Source organism: Oryzias melastigma, linkage group LG5, assembly GCF_002922805.2.
Source record: "Oryzias melastigma strain HK-1 linkage group LG5, ASM292280v2, whole genome shotgun sequence".
Taxonomy (NCBI): domain Eukaryota; kingdom Metazoa; phylum Chordata; class Actinopteri; order Beloniformes; family Adrianichthyidae; genus Oryzias; species Oryzias melastigma.
The window spans coordinates 9290632-9307897 of NC_050516.1; the positions used below are offsets into that span (position 1 = coordinate 9290632).

Here is a 17266-nt window from a genome sequence, read left to right on the forward strand (position 1 = left end):
AATTAATCGTCTTTTTTATTTTTGTTACATTATTTACCAACTGCTTATTATCTGTAGATAATCATGATATGAAATCACACGCAAAATTGTACACTTAGAAATTTTATTTTTAACCCTTCGGAACCTAAAGTCTAAAACTCAGTTTTTGTCTATATCTGAATTTTCTGTATGTTCAAATTGATAGATTACCTGCTGCGTATTTGGTATCATTTTAATCAACACAACCTCTCCTATGTTACACTATCTTTATTTAGTCATGTTTCCATGTTGTATTTACACACTAGACTCAAAATCATGCAAAAACAGAAAATTCTATCTGGAAAAAATTTGATGAATTTTTCTGTTGAAATCCTAAAATTGTTTAACAAACTGTTTATACAACATATAATGACATTTTTAGGTGTAATTTTATAAAAACAACAATAAAAAAAATGTCAACAAACTAATCAACATGTTTTTGAATGAAAATACAGAAAGATCCAGGCTAAAGTCACTCCAGGCGACCAATTTCTCACTGCTATGTATTTGACACTTTTCCTGGAATTCTGTTTTTTTTCCAGCTTTTTCTTTTTTTGTCATACATTTTCATTATTGTGTTTGGGAAAAATAATAAAACATTTTTTTGGGAGAAGTTTGATCCAGCTGGATGTCAGGTCGGCTCTGCTGGAATCTACGCAGGTGGGGGCGTGTCTGTCCATTCTAAAAGGCTCGCCCACTGCGACGTTGGTGGGCGGGACCTTCCCAGAGAACCGCAGATTTTCTACAATTTTAAACAATACTGATGTTTGTTATTGTGGATAAGTCACATCAGTCCCCACCCCAAAATAAAATAAGGATTGGTTTCCTCGTTGGATTTCTAATAGCAGACAGCTCTGTTTTGATAGAAGGAAAGCCAAACATGACATTTTCTATCCCTATGGTGGACCGTCATCCTTTTTCTCCTATTACTATCACATATAAACAAAGCAACATTGGTGTAGAATCCAGTTTAAAAATGATTTACATGTAAATGCTATGTATATTTAGAGAACTGTAGAGCAGTATTGCTCCAGTATTCCTCACCATTTTTGTTGCCAACCTAATGTTAGCTTGGGGCTGTGAGTTAGCGAGACAACACGTAAACAGAGAGCTCTCAGTAACAGGGCAGGTAAGAGGGGGTGGGGTTACTCCATGTATCAAAGCCAAGGCCCAGATTCGGCCCGCTGAGTGATTGTATCTGGCCCACCAGTTCATTTTATATTTTTGTTATTAATGCCTCGATGTTATCTTGCGCTGGTAACATCTCCCAACACGTTCTCTTTCCCAATTCGTCACATGTTGAGGCGTGGTTAAGGACCTTCCACGTCAAAAATAGACGTTTTGGGTGTCCCCAACTCATCGACATCCAATTAAATCAAGGCTCCCCAACCTCCAGACCGCAAACCGGTACTGGTCTGTACTGGGACCACTGCGGTATCCTGACTCTAACAGTAATCCAGTACCAGACAGTCGGTACCAGACGTGGACCCGGCTAGGGTTAGATCACTGGTGTGGTCCATGTCCCAGTACCAGACCAGTACTGGTATCCTAACTTTAAACCGGTACCGGACAGTTGATACTAGGGCTGTAACGAGTATCCGGGTGCTCAGGTATTTGCTCCTGAAAATTTGAGTGTGAATATTCGCAACATCCAAGATCGCTGACTTGTGATCTTTATAAATATAGTAGAGTGTAGGAAAATATCATCATGGGACAATGTATTTTTGCTCTGAAATGCAGATTAATGTAGGATTTTAGGTTTACCAACTAAAACAAAGCCGAAAGAGCTGCAGGAAAAACTGTGGAGAGAATTTTCAGGTTTTGTTGTTAAATGATCAAAAACAGGAATGAATTTTTTAAGCTTTTTATGTCGTTAATATTACTGCTGAACTCAACAAGAAGGTTGACAAAAGATAAAATAAAATAATATGACAAACAGCATTTATTTCTATCTAAATCTCTGTGGGTTGTTTTTGAATCATTTTTGTAGATTCTGATCTCCTGTTTTCATAAAGGTAGAAATGATGGTGAATTAATACAAATATTTAAATTTTCATACATTCAGTAAAAAGAGACACAGAAACAAACATTATATTAAAAAGTAAGAATCGTGGTTTGATTTGTGAATCGTTGAACTTGATTTGTGAATCGAATTGGATCGCCACCTAGGCAACAATCCACAGCCCTAGTACATACAGGCCATGGATCTGTACTGGTTCTGGACGTGGTACCAGACGCGGACCAGGCTAGAGTTAGGGTACCGGTACCGGCTGCATCTTGAGGTTCAGTCCGCATTAAAAAGTTATGTTTTTAAAGTTTTAAATCTGTAGTTTTAGAGTGTTCAATAAATGTTTATCTTGTTCGGCCCGCAATCTGAGGTGTATTTTGGGTTTTGGTCCTTTGTGCGATTGAGTACTAAACTCCACAAGGGGGCGCAGTTATGGAATAACTGCAGGGAAGGAGTCAAAATAGTCAAAACATACAGAAATTAAAAACACTCATTAAGGGTGACATAATTAATAAATATGAAGAAAATAATAAAATATTTTGATTGTTTTATTGTGTGTTGATGTATATATAAATGTATAAAATAGTTGTTTTCTGTTATTTTTAAACAAATTGATTTTGTTTTGTGTTCATATTACTCAGTATAAATAGAGATAATTATGTATTTAATACGGACTGAATAAGAACGAAGAGTTTTGGACTTGATAAGCTTTTAGCTTCATTCAAAGCCCTTTTTTGAACTCTTAACATGTTTTGTTACATCGGGGATTGTTTGTCTGTGATTATTTAGTTTAGTTTTATGTATTTATTTTTTTGTTTGTTTTTTGTTGTTCTTGTTAAAAATAAAAAAAGTATGACACCCCTGCTCTATGCCAACAGTTAATTTCTAATAAATCTTCTTTTCGTAGGTCTGATTCGCATATTAAATACCTGCTGCTAAGCAGAAACTGTGTCATATAAAACGACAAAACCGTGAAAAATGACATAATCCTAATTAAAATACCACTGGGAATGTTTTTTCAAAAGATCAGAAGATAATGGGAGTGGGACTTTATGTTTATTTTGATAAAACACTCTGTCAGTAGATTATAACTTTTTCCATCAATTTACTCGGTTCTCCGACAGATAAAAAAATCTAAACCTAAATGAAAAAATTTGAATTGAATTGAATTTGAATTAACCAGAACTACAAATCCTTTTTATTCCTATCATAAAAATTTCTTTAAAAGCGAAAATTCTGAATGGTTGGACAAAAGAGCCGCATGTGACTCCAGAGCCTCATGTTTCAGACCTCTGACCTATAGAGCTTTGTGCTGCTGAGGTCAGGACACTTACATTGGTAGCTCATTTCTCAGAAGTTTTCATCTCAGTCGGTTTGATTCCTGGAAAAAAAAACAAGAAAATCTGTAAAAAATGTGTTTGTAAAAAGAACAAAACAGTAACATTGCATTTTAAGGTCACCAATAATAAACAGCAGAGTTGTTATGCATTACCAAAGCAGCCACACGTACAAACAAAAGCATGCAAACTCATCAAAAGATGAAGACGAATCCCTACAGTATGGAAAATCAGAGAACAATAATCAGCTTGAGAGCCAGAGCCTGAGGCTGTTGTTTGCCGACACTGACCAGCGAAGGCTCAGCCTTGTTTTCTCTCTTACTCTCTCGTGCCCTACTTTTCCTCCCGTCTCACACCTTAGAGTGAAGAACAAAGGCTCCACCTTGGTTTATATCTCAGTCGTCTCCTACTGATTCACAAGCAAATGCTTTCATAACACCTGCAGTGCTCCGGAAGAGACACACATATCAAACTGTCAAACAACAATGAACTCCTCTATTATAGCCTGACAGATGCAAAGAGACAGATAAATGGAGAAAAGGTTGATATCCTGAAAAAATTAACTTTTTAGCTGTTCCTGTGCAACAGCAGCTCTCTTGAATTTTGGCTTGTATTTCCTCATTCCAACCAACTTCCCTTAATTCCTCCCTCTCTACATATGTTAGCCTCCTTTTGGTCTTCCTCCAGACCCATTTCCTGGTTTCTCCAATCTCAACACCATTTTACCAAAATTATCACTTTCTTTTTTATGAATATACCAAAAAATCTCCATTCCAAATCTGCTTCCTCCAGCTCTGGCTTATGTCTCTGTACCAGTCTCTAAACCACAAACATGGCTGCTCTCACAACAGGCTCCTACACCTTTCTTGTCATTCTTGATGAGACTCTTTCGGCACACATCACTTTCTGTTGACCCGACATACTCAGTCCTCCACCTTCTCCATCTCTGCCTCCTGGAACTTCACTGGTCCCCTTGAGTTCCTCTCATTCACACATACTCTGTCTTACATTCCTCCACCTCTCTAGATGTTCATCCACTTCCTCTCTGTTCTCTCTACAGACCACAGTGTCATCTGCAAACATCCTGATCCACAAGAATTTCCGTCTAACCTCATTCTGTCCATCACCACAACAAACAGCAAATAATACTTGACAATTTAAAATATAAAATGTCAATAATTATTGCCAGCACATGAAAAAATGTGCATGTGGACACCAGTGAATGAGAAAAAGGGTCAAATATACATCCATAATGCATAAAAGTTTGGCCCCATTTTGACCCCTGAGCCTCTGAAAGAACCCCCACCCTGCTTGTTTTCTCACTGTCCCCTTCTCTATTGGCTGCTGCCTTCAATCAGTTCAAACCTGAAATTATCTGATCCAGCTAATCAGCAGTGAAGATTTTCACGACCAGGGTCAGGTTGGTCGGATTCTGAGCCCATTGAATGGATCTGAATGAAGAATTTTGTGGTTTATAACTTTTCTTGGAGCAATGAAGCACCATTTCATGGTGTCCAGGATGACATTTTAGGTATATACAAGACAGACATGTAGATGTGCTTTTTGAAGTCACTTAATGGGCTCATGGAGTTTTGCTATAATTAGTCGCCCAGTTTATCCCAGACATTCTCACTCCCATCTCGTCATGTGTGGACGTATGGTTCGGCCCCCTCTGCGTCCCTTTCTGACGTTTTGGGTGTCTCCACCTTGTCGTTTTTTGATGTGCTGGCTGTTCCCATTAATAGAAGATACTTTATTAATCTCTGCAGAGAGAAATTTCATGTCTGATAGCACATTCATATAAACCAGCAGCAACACATAAAAATTCTGTAAAAATAATTACATAAGAACAAGATAAAAAAAAGAAAAAACAAGTGACAAGACAGAATGAAAAACATGAGAGTGATACGCACAAAAACTAAGGGTTAGGGACTCCTGATTAGCATCTGTGGGAAAGTACCAAGCAGCACTCAGATTGGTACCGGTTCTCGGTCCAGAGGTTTGGGACCACTGATTTAATGGGAACAACCAGCATGTCAAAAACTACAAATTGGGGACACTCAAAACACCAAAAAGAGGCGCAGAGGGAGCCTGAACCATACGTCCAGAAATGACAAGTTGGGAGTGAGAATGTGTTGTTAACCCACTGCTACATCATTAACATAACTGTCAGGCTACGAACACGTCGGCAACTCGTGTTCAAAAGAAACGTCCATGGATTTGCCTGTTTCGAGCTTCCGTGTTCAAAACTCTCGCGTTCGCGTGTCGCCACGCCCATTTTTAAGATCCTTTTCAGAGTCTACATACAAAACATTCGGCCATTGAATGCCAAAGCTAAACCAGGTCAAACTTTGACTCGGAATTGGTGGTGACATATGGATTTTAATCATTCAACCATTTATAAATTAATCAAGAAGAATAAATTCATAATTATGGTTTGTGTCCGTCTGGAATTAAAGGACACGAGGTACTTCATGGAATAGAGCTGTGAAAGAAAAGATCCGCTTTGACATTTCCCATCAAGCCTCTTCTAACTGTAGGTGGTGGACATACACTGACTGACAGTAGAAAAAGAAGAAGGCCCTCCCTTCTGGTTTAGTGTGAACACTGTGGCTGAACATGCAGTCAAATTCCCAGTGTGTACGTAGCTTTCGGAAGGTTTTATCATGCCTTCCAAATGCACAGATCCTCCTTTTGAATCCATTCTTTTTTTGAGCTGCGATTTTTTTCCAGAAAAAAGCTTTTTTCTTGCAGAAATGGTTTGTATGGTGAACATTTGACAGAAAACAAGAGGACACATTTTTATGCAAATGAGAGATTAATCAGCCCTATAAGTAAGAGTGCTTTTACATTTACACAAAAATGTCACGTTCCATCCTAAATATTACAAAACAAACAACAAACTGAGTGTTTTTTTAATGATTCTCAGGATTTATAAAGGGAAGGAAAACACTGGCGCCATTGTGGCTAGCCCTGATTTTTGAGACCAACTTAACAAACCCATCTGGAAAGTGCTGTGACCTTTTATTATAAAATGTCAAGAAAAATTGCAAAGACACAAGCTCACAAACACACACCTCTTCGCAGTGTTAAATGTCATCTCACATCGGCTTCAAAGTGTTGTTCAAAGGGATCTAAATAACAAAAAAAGCACATAATCCAGTCATGTCAACAGAGACTGACTTTACTTGACAGAATCAAAGCGATTATGAAGTAAGTCAGACACCCACTGCCAAAAACAATGAATATTAATGCATAAAGGCTGATCTTCTTTTTAGTTTTTTATGAGGATGAAGTTACACTGGAGATGAATTCTCTTCATGAAAACAGTTAAAATTCATACATAAAGATCAAATAAACTGGAATTAAAGAAAGATGAAAGGAACTTTGTCATTTTTATGGTTGTGAATTCAAAATGGGATTCACGCCAAGCTGTTTGGACTAACTTCATTACTTCTCCTCACATTTGAGGAACTACAGTCAAACTGTACTTCACAGCGCCAGGCTTGTTGGGGCAAAGCAAAATAAATTAGAAGTAAGATTGGGAAACTGATTGAGGTATCAGGCTGTAGGGATCTGCTGATTGCGCTCTTCATGCAGGGAATGCATTATGGATGTTGGCTCAGTGCCGGGAAGAAAGTCTCTCAGCCACTGAGGAAAGTGCGCTGGACTGCATTCATCCTTACAATGAAGGCTCTGATGAAAATTGGCCTTAATTGAGAAAAAGATTGAATATTTCTGATGGATAGTTGAGAATTAGAGTGTACTTGTTCCGGATACTTTGATGGTGTTGAGACAAACACACACACAGATACACATGTAAAAGTCTGAAACTATTGTTGTTTGAACGGTGATTTCCATTCATTTTATACCCACTGAGGATAACCATCATCAGTTCAGGCTTATCTCTCTAGTTCAGTCACAGATGGGTAAACCTGTATGGGGTTTGGGGTTTCGAGGTGGCCCGAACAGAATATCAAGGTCATAGACCAGTCAGTAAAGAGAGGAAATGTTCATGGACAATGTTTTCTATGGGCATGCTGCGGGCGACACCTTTACGTGTTGTATGAGACACAGGGTGAGACACAGGCATGTCTTACAGATTTATATATTTTTTTGACCCTCCAAATCCGTGGACTGTGCAATAAACTTCTTTGGCTGTTACATGTGCGCTCCTTGGATGCAGCCTGTTAGTTAGAAATAACGAAATCAGATAATCAGAGTGTAGTTTGTGGGGACGTTAGGGGTGTAGGGAAAAAAATCGATTTGGCGATACTTGTATCAACTTAAAATGCTGACGGGACAATATTAATCAATTATTTATGAAGGTCCTTCAGCGTATTATATGATTTCCACCTAAACCCCCTACCACTAGGTGGCAACACATTTCAATGCATCATGTGTATGCCCCATGCATGCAACATTCGTGTAGGGTTTGTGAGGGGCATCTCCCTAAAAACTAGAGTGTGGCGCAAGAACAGTGTACGACAACCCCTAGGAATACTTCACGATGCGCTCACCACACACACAAGAATGGTACATTCCATCTTCATGTCGTCCATTGAGGTGTCTGTAACCAATGAGAGTCATCACTCGAGATGGCACGCCGGCTTTTTACTATCGTTCAAAATACGTAAAGAGCGACGCCATATTGAAATGGAATAAAAACAATGAAACATGGCTTAGCAAACACACTAAAATTACCATATAAGGCTTAATTTTGTTCCAATTTTAAAAAGGAAAAAGTTCTGATCATCAGAAAAATAATTCCCAGGTCATGGTGATAATGTTTTTGTACAAAGTGCCACAAATAAACCACATTTTAAACTTTTTTTTATAAATAAATAGGCTTTTATATAGGAAACACAATGTACAGCTGATACATGATTGTGATTTTATTTAAATTTACACACAGACTGAGATTTACACAAACTGTTAGACTCTTCGGTCTGTGTTTATAAACATATCGTTGGTAGCGGACATCGCAGCAGACCGCTAGCCCCCGTTATATATGGGCCGGTCCTCGCCCGGATCAGTGCAACATGGTCTGATCCGGCCGAGAACAGTGCAGCCCGGTCAACACTCGTGCCGGTCCAGATGGTCATGCAGACGGGAGAGGCCTCAGTGAGGACTCCTTCTACGGCGAGGTACAGCGAGGTCCGGGCGGCACCCACTTTAAAGCACACAGCGGGACTTACTATACATGAGGATTTTTTCACATAGACGTGAATCAGAGGAGATCACTGAAAACGTCAGATGTGACGCAGCGCCCTGTCAAACTTCAGATATGATTCGCGCCTCGTCGCCCACATCGAGCTGCTGGCAGACCTTCACGCCACGGGACTTCAATTCGCCTCAGAGAGCGCCGTACCATTGACTTAACAATGAAACTGACCACCACGAAAATCGCGCTCAGTATGAATGCACCTTTAGAACTTCTGTCCTGTCTAAGACACTATTTTAGTTTTATCTGTGAGCTTAAGTCCATTCCTCCCAACAGATCTTACATTCTCACCATTTAGCATCTTCCTTTTGTACTTTTGTCTTTGAGTTAATAGTTAGACTTTGACCCATTTTTGAACTTGAGATGATGCAGTTCTGCTTTTGCTGCATTTGGATCCACAACCACTTGGAATGACATCATTTTTACTCTGAATGTTTTCTGTTGCTATGTGACTAGTTAAGGAAAATATATCTAAAGAACAACTTTTTTTTATCATTTTTGCACAAGACTGAGACTCATAATCACACACAATCCCAAAACATGTCAATCAAAGTGAGAATAATCGAGCATAAATATATCAGCTGTCAGTGTACAGTTAGCTGTCTTCAAGCACACTTCCTCCTGACAGGTTTAGCTCTGATTTATATGGAGCTGCTTCTTTCTGGACATGAGTTTTTCTCACATGCTTCAATAAAACTATTCAGATTGAATTCTCTAAAAAAACATTAAAAAATCCTTAAATGACGGAGTAAATGGAACAAACCAGATTCTCCCTATTAAACAGAAGAATCCTTCAGAGTTTATCAAATCAATCGTGGTAAATGTAACACTTTATTTTATTAGAACTGTAATAGAACTTCACAAGTTCAAAGAGGACACAACTTTTACATTTTCTAGTAAAACTACATGTCATTGTTTGATGTTTTTGAAGAAATTGTGTCTTCATTATAAAGAATTCTGTTTTGTCAAATAAAGAAGCTGCTTTAAGCTGTTCCACTCTCTCTGCAACACCTGAGCCCAAATATGATTTCATTAAAATGTGTTCATTGATTTAAATCACAGGCATTTCTTCGCCTTTCAAGCGGTGAAAATAAATGCATTTAATCAACCAACCTGAGTGCCAATTTAAATAAAATAAAAACTAGCAAATGAAATTTGTTTCTTATTTGATAAATGATTCCTTGTACTGAATTGAGGCAATAACAGGAACACCAGGAGGCAGCAGACTGCCCCTGGGTTTGCAAGTAAAATATCCATCAGGCATGATGTATTTAGTGTTAAACACAATCAATAGATGAAGCCTTTTGCAGAAATGGAAATCTAAAATGAGCGCTGGTCCTTTCCGTAACGGTTTATCTCACAGATCTGTTTGTGTCGAGTGTCACCAGAGTGCAGCACGCAGCTGCAGCATGGATTTTTTTAGAGGTTCCCTTGGATTTCTCGTTACAGGTCAATGCACAGAGGTGGAATATGAAGAGACAAGCTTTCAGATGGCAGAAAAACGCTCACTAGAATCAATGTCCTATTGTTACAGTGGAAGTTTGTTTCTGGTCTGACTCTGCCATGTTAAAGTTTATTGATTTCTGAAGCTGCTATTGTGCCTTTCCTGCAACTTTACTGACACTTTCTGTGGTTAGAACCTTTCATTATAGCACATGAGGGATCACAGCTGCTGGTGTTCCTTTATTGACCCCAAAAAATCTGAAATATTTGTATCTATAATGCATTTCACCTCTCAAAATGATCAAAATGTCATTAACATTCAATTAGATTAAAAAAGAGCTTTTAGATTTGTGTGGGATACGCTTTTAAAGCACATTTTGCATTTTATTGTAAAGTTTTCAGTGGAAAGATGCATCCTCAGATCACCTCTCTTATAGCTTTTATTTACTTCTTACATTCTTTTCCTAAAACTGTAAAGAATCTATTGAATTCTTGCTTTGCAGAGGGAGCTCAGGCTTTCATTTGTATATCAAAGAAAACATTTACTTCTCCTGGATCTCCTCCTGTACAAGAGCTCTGTTACATTTCCAAGGGAAAAAAGTTTCTGCAGTTCTCTCATGAAATGCAGTGACAGGAGTGATGAAATGCTGGAGCACAGAGACGCTTTTAAAGCTCATAAGAGATGCTTGAAATGAAGTGACATCATAAAGTTATGCTGTTAAAACTCTGAATCTCTTCAATATGACTCCAATTTACAGTAGAGTATGCAAAAACATATTCATTTATCATTACACTTTTATCTCACCGGGGACTCCGGCTTCCTCCCACCGTCCAAAAACATGCTTCATAGGTTAATTGGTGACTCTAAATTGCCCCTAGGAGTGAATGTGAGAGTGAATGGGTGTGATTGAGGCCCTGAGACAGACTGGAGACCTGTCCAGGGTGTACCCCGCCTTCGCCCATCAGTAGCCGGGATAGGCTCCGGCACCCCCGCGACCCCGAAAGGGAAGAAGCGGTCAAGAAGATGGATGGATGGATGGATTTACTTTTATCAAAAATCTATTTTTTGTTGAGATAAAAAACAGTGAATCAATATTTTTTTTTAAACTAAAATAATAAAAAAGGGGAATTGCTTTAACCCTTTGATGTCTGAATTTATTCTTTAGCTATGAAAAATAAAAATCACTCATTTTTGTTTTCAATTCAGACTTTAAAAATGGATTCGTTCCTGACAGAGTCCGCTTAATTTGGTCCGGATCAAGTCCTAAACCTTGCCTTTGGTCTGTATTCAGACTGGGGTCTACCAGAGATTTCTGTTCTGGACCAAAGCTTGTAAACAAAACCATGTGACTAAGGATCTCTTCACTCAATGGCCAATAGTTACTGCGGTGGGTCAAATAAAAAAAGATCAGGTTCAACACTTTTTTACTGCTACGTTGGTACAGCTGAGGTATGCAGCAAGACGGTTACTGAGGACGCTATGGCTACTAGGTACGCTAATGTGTTTATAACATAAAGATTGTCGGGATAACAGTAAGAAGCAATGTGTATTACGTTAAAAGTTGTTTCCATGAGCCTGAATTCATCCAACCACACTTAAAGGAGCTGCTATTGCATTGCTGCTACCATCCGCTAATGACCGCCTACGGTGGCCATTCTGGTTCAGTTATTCCGCTCTCCAACCGCTTTGCATTCAGACTGAGGAATCTCAGAGTGAGCCAACATTCAGTCCAAGACGACCTGGACAGATGGCTCAGAGAGTGGTTCCTGGTTCACTTTAAGCAGACCAAATGTGTCCAGTCTGAATACACCATAAGACAATTTGGGAGCTGAAGTGGTTTGATGCAAATTTACATCAGCAGGTATTAAAGGTTTAATGGAAATGTAAACAGGCTATGAATTTGATTGATATTTCACATTAAATATTGACTTAAATAATAGATATTTTAAACTCAGGTCTAGAAGATGCTTAAATAAATCTACAAAGAGATGGACAGGGCGGTTATGAGGTCACCCATAGAAAATGCTTTACTTCTGTCTCCAGTGAAATGAAGCCAATTCAGTCGCCATTGTTCTGTGATACGGACGGCGCCATGTTGGAGCCAGTCGACAGTGATTGGCCCGAGTCGGTCTGAGTCAACGTTTCTATAGCAACTACTGTTGCCAATCAGGAGCAAGCTTGTTGGAAGTCCACACCCCTTCCACTGAAAGGAGAATCTGTCAATCAAATGTTTGAGGCGGGGCCAGTGGGCACCACATGCTTTTACTGAGGCATGTGATTGGTTGGTTTATAACTTGAATAAATTCTGATGAAGAAAAAATACAATGAAAAAAGTTAGAATTAACAAGAAGCAACAATGATTACTCTGACAAATATAATTACTGAGTTATAACTGTTTATTTTTCTACAGAAGTCTATGGGATTTTAGCTTCTTGGAGCCACTTCCTTTTTGGAACACCAGAGTGGACGGGGTCACTCAGGGACACATCTTGGTTTTGGCAGGAACTTCAAAAGTTCAAATGAACCTAAAGTTTACAAAAACAATTACATTTGAGGAGGATAAAAAGAACTGACACCATCTGAAAAACACTGAGGGGCAGGTAAGTGAAACTGAAACAGGTGTGAAAGTGGTGTGACTGTGCCAATCATCTCAAGAAGCAAACATTTTGAAAGGCGTGGATCCTCACTACAGCTTTGTCTCGCTGGAGACATTCATGACATGAAGCCGAGCTGAAGAAGAAGGAGGCCGGAGCAAAACGCCAACAGAGGACGCAGCCTTTTGTCTCCAAAGAGGGAAGCAGAACTTCTGCTATTTATACAGTTTGTAGTTAGCAGGCTGTGAGCAGACGGGGGACCTCTTCACTCAGACTGAAGATGAAGCCCAGAGTGGAGGCAGAGAAACAGCAAATCTCTGGACGCCGTAATTATGCTAATGACACACGGGCTGGCAGCCACTCTGGAAACTGGATTAAATGTGACTTTGACCAAAATAAAAGTGTGAGCGAGACAGAACAAAACTGGGTAAACACTTTGAACACATTACTGTTCATTTGAAAAAGGAAACTTTTAAATCTGTTTGGCTATACGTAGTGAAATATAGACAATTTGGTGACAGTTTTGAAGCTGAGGAGCATATTTAGCTTAAGAACAGCAGTTTTTTTCAGCTGTTTAGCACAAAGATGATAATAAAAGCTGATTTTGACATTCATTGAAACTTATATTTAACAAACAAAAGAATGTTTTATTGACAACATTTGAAATCGTACATTCTGAGGCATGTCAATAAAAAGTTTGATTGACTTGCTTTATTCTGTCCGGCAGCAATCCTGGTCTGCAAGGATCAGATTATATTTGTAATTCTTCTTACTCTGCAAAAATTTAACTTGCAACAAACTAAAAAAAGTAAAATTGGGTGAAAATACATTTTTGACAGTGAATGACTCCGCCCAAAAAATGATGACATCACAGTGGGAGAAACCATTTAAAAAATATAAATGGGGCAAAAATCTCATGGGACTCAAAACAATATTTCATTATCCACTAATGACAGTGATCTTCATATAATTTACCACACACAACCAAAACCTGAATCTAAGTCAGAATTCCCTCCCTACTTCCTAACTACTTAAAAACTATATAGTGCAGGATTATCTAGTGAACTGGATTTTAAAAGCAATTCAGACACCATGCTCACCACTTTTTTTTTATGACGGATTCAATCAATACGAACATTTTACAACATCTATTTATAAATCAAATGTGTTCTGATGAGGAAAATGTGGATCATTTGTTAAAAATGTAATTTAAGCAAATTTTCAGTAACAATTGTTCAGCTGCAATGCATTGTGGCTATATTTGCTTATGTAATGAGCATCGAAACACACTAGTTTTTTGCAAAGACTTCTGGGAAATTTCTATGTCACTCGATTTTAGAATTGTAGATTCAGACAGAACTATATAGTGGTGAGTAGTGAAGGAATTCTGGCATAGCCCAAGTCTACAAGAGAGACCATCATCTTGTATTTTAAAAAAAAAAAAAAAAATTGTATCAGCTATAAATTTAAACTCCTGCGAGGGATTTCAATCAGTTTTTCAGGAATTTGTCACATGCAGTTCCGACCAGGGTAGCTGTTAGACCCGCCCTTAAGCAGTGAGGGCGGGTCTAAAGGGGGGGTGTCAGACAGCCATGGATCGCCACTTGCAGCTTTGTTTGAAGTTGTTTTGAAATCACTTTGATTACATTTTTGTTTCAGGCGCTTTACAGTTCAGAACAATTCTTCAGTCGTTCCTGACAATTATTAGGCGGTGGGAACTTTGCCATGGTTAACTTCTGACACCATGCATTGTTGAGGAACCAGACGCAGACGTTTTCGTGTACTTCAACTCAGTTTAATTTTCACTCTGCCTGTTTACAACCCTGCGCGTCACCTTAAACCTGGTGTGTTGCTCCGCGATACAAACTAGTTCCTTAACTACTGAATACGTTACAGAAAGAGATAGAACTTTATGTCATTAAACAGTTCTTTATTTTAATAAAAATAAAAAAAATTGGGCAAAGCTGCTGAATATTTTTATTAATTTTGGTAGTAGACAAACCTAATTAGAAAGAGACTAGATGTTTTTCAGTCAGTATAATTCTGTACAATAAAAATATATATAAACAGCACAATCAAGGACATTCTTTGTGTTTTTTTATTTCAGTTTTGCTTTTTTTTCCTTGCTTTCCCTAACTCTCTTTTCTCCATATACAGTATCACAGCGGTAGGTTTTTATGAAAAAAGAGTCAAGAGCAAAAGCACAGAGACTTCAGACATGTCTTTGTTTTTTGTTTGCTCTTTGAACTTCCTCCACGGCCACTGAATTCAAAAACGCAGAAGGAGAGCCAGAGAAACACAGACAGCAAATCAAATACAAGAAGAAGTAAAGTATCAGACTTTCAGCATTCATGTGGATTCTCCAACTTTGATGAGTTTGGCTTCAAAAGATCTCAAAGAAATGGATTGGTTTTAGAGGAGTGCCTCATTAGAACCAGACATGAACTTGTCTTTGCCTTTTCATAGAATAACCTTAAAGTAAACTTTGTGTATGTTCCGTTACCACCAGAAATGCAACTGTAGGATTTATGTAATTTACAAAAACTGTCTAAAATTCCGGGTTCACAAACGGAAACGGCACAAAGCAGAATGTACGCAGAATTCGTTTTACCTCCAGTTCACACAGACAATTCTGCTCAGCTGTGGTTACTTAGAGCTTCTACAATTATTTTGACAACGTCCATTTTGACTTGAAGCCTATCTGCTCTCTTCTTCTCTTTCATTAATTTTGTGTTTTAGACACCCAAAACCACACTCCCGCTCTGTAGTCGGCCCACTATGATCTGTGTTTTTTCAGTCATGTGATTCTTCCGGTTTTTTACAAAAACTCTGATAACTCAAGATGCTTGTATGAAACTTTTGCTTCTGATGGTGCTGCAGGAATTTCCCAGGAGGGGAAGGAGTTGAAGAATACGCCAGCCTGTCTGCCACACACACACACACACACACTGAGCCTGCATGGAGAAATGGCATCAGCTGACTCAGAAGCAGCTCAGAAATATCCTGATAATTCCAGAGCAGGTGTTTATGATGGATTAAACCAGCCAATAGAGATGCTCTCTTGCACTTAACTGATGCAGTAGAAGGCACGCGCTTTTTTTAAGGCACAGAGAGTGAGTGAGAGTCCTCGTGAAAAGTTTGCAGTCCGTTGTTTTGGATAAAAAAAACTCTTTAAGTTGAGCAATACTCCAATGGTCTTTAATAAATGTTTACAAACATGATCAGAAGGGTTTTTGATGAATATGGATCGATCACAGACATTCTTCGACCACAGGGGGTGGGGCTTAAGATAGAGACGGGGTTATCCGTATTCACAGTTTCTGCAAATTTGCGGTGGTCTCCGGTTCTTAACCCCCGCGAATATGGGGGTGGGGGGATACTATATTTTCATCTCTACAGTCTTTTTAGATACAAAAATCTGTCAATACTGGTATTTTATTGTGAAAAATTGGTTATATTGTGAAAATCGACCAGATTTTCTTGTGTGCCTTGGTGTAACTTCCAGGACTGACTGGTCAACAAAAGGCAAAACATATGAAAAAGTGACATCTTCAGCATCCTTGCTCATTAGAAGTGCAGGATTTCAGTGTGAAAACACCTTCAGATGTTCACTGCTTGTGTGGATGCACAGACAGAAGCTGCGTTAGGTTTCCTTCAGTTCTGCCGGTGAGATGAGGATTCTGTGGATGTTCTAGCTGGTGGCAGACGGTATAAGTGAGGGCTGCTGCTAAAACGCAGGCTGACTGTGAAAGCAGCATGTGAACTTTGTAGGATTTGGCTCAAGAGGGAAAAAAAAGAACTACATGTGTGTGTGGATACAACACACAAACACGTACACACACACCGGCACATTCATCCAGGGACGCGCACCTGCGAGGCGACGCGGGCACGTATATGCACACGCCGCGAAAGGGCCAGGAACCCAGGGAAGGCAGCACCTGTCACTCTGTCTGTCTGCCCGTCTGTGGCCTCAGCCACCGCTCGAGGGGAAAAGATGAAAATAGAGTACCACAAGCAAAACGCTGTTTTGAGTCAGAGTCATACACAGACAAGATCGCAGGGATGCGCTCAGACACAGATGACCAGCATCTTCGCCTCAGCTAACAGATGGACGGACGGAACAGTGGGTGAGGACGGAAACAGGCACTCGGCCTGAAAATGTTCTGGATCTAAGGGACATAAAGATGAAATAATGACTGCTCTTTACTACTGTTTAAGTAAGATCCAATCGTTTGAATCTCAGTTTTATGACTTCAGATGCAGAAGTTTGTGTGTTTGTGCAGCTTTGTGTAGTTATTTACTTCAGAAATGTTTAATCAGGGATTGCTTTAAACTGCTGCCAGTGCTCAATGTGGACATCCTTGCAGTCAAACTGGATTGATTTTTGTTGTTAGACTACAAACAGCACTATTTACAAATTGCTTGTTTTGGCAGAAAGACAACTGTCTGTCTGTCTGTCTGTCAGATGAGTGGAAAGGGTTCAGGTGAAGTGCAGTTACAGGATGGGTCTGCCAAGAATCAGGGATAAAACTCCAGGACAGGTTTTATCCAACCAAAATTCCAGTTTAACCCTATCTTGCAGGAATTATAATAAAAAAAATAGATAGATTAACATGTTTTCTTCATCATTTTGGATACAAA

At 39.1% G+C, this 17266-nt stretch overlaps 1 protein-coding gene across 6 annotated transcripts in view; it reads right to left on the reverse strand.

Annotated features, from left to right (window-relative positions):
• dlgap4b (discs, large (Drosophila) homolog-associated protein 4b) overlaps positions 1-17266 on the reverse strand; it is a 707978-nt gene that overhangs the window by 56736 nt on the left and 633976 nt on the right. For 5 of the 6 annotated variants that reach the window (XM_036211831.1, XM_024270790.2, XM_024270791.2 and 2 more), the window contains exon 3: positions 3361-3407. The gene's annotated coding sequence lies outside the window, so the exon portion shown is untranslated. Of the gene's footprint in view, positions 1-3360; positions 3748-17266 lie in introns of those variants that run through there. The other variant, XM_036211830.1, reaches the window with a different exon arrangement.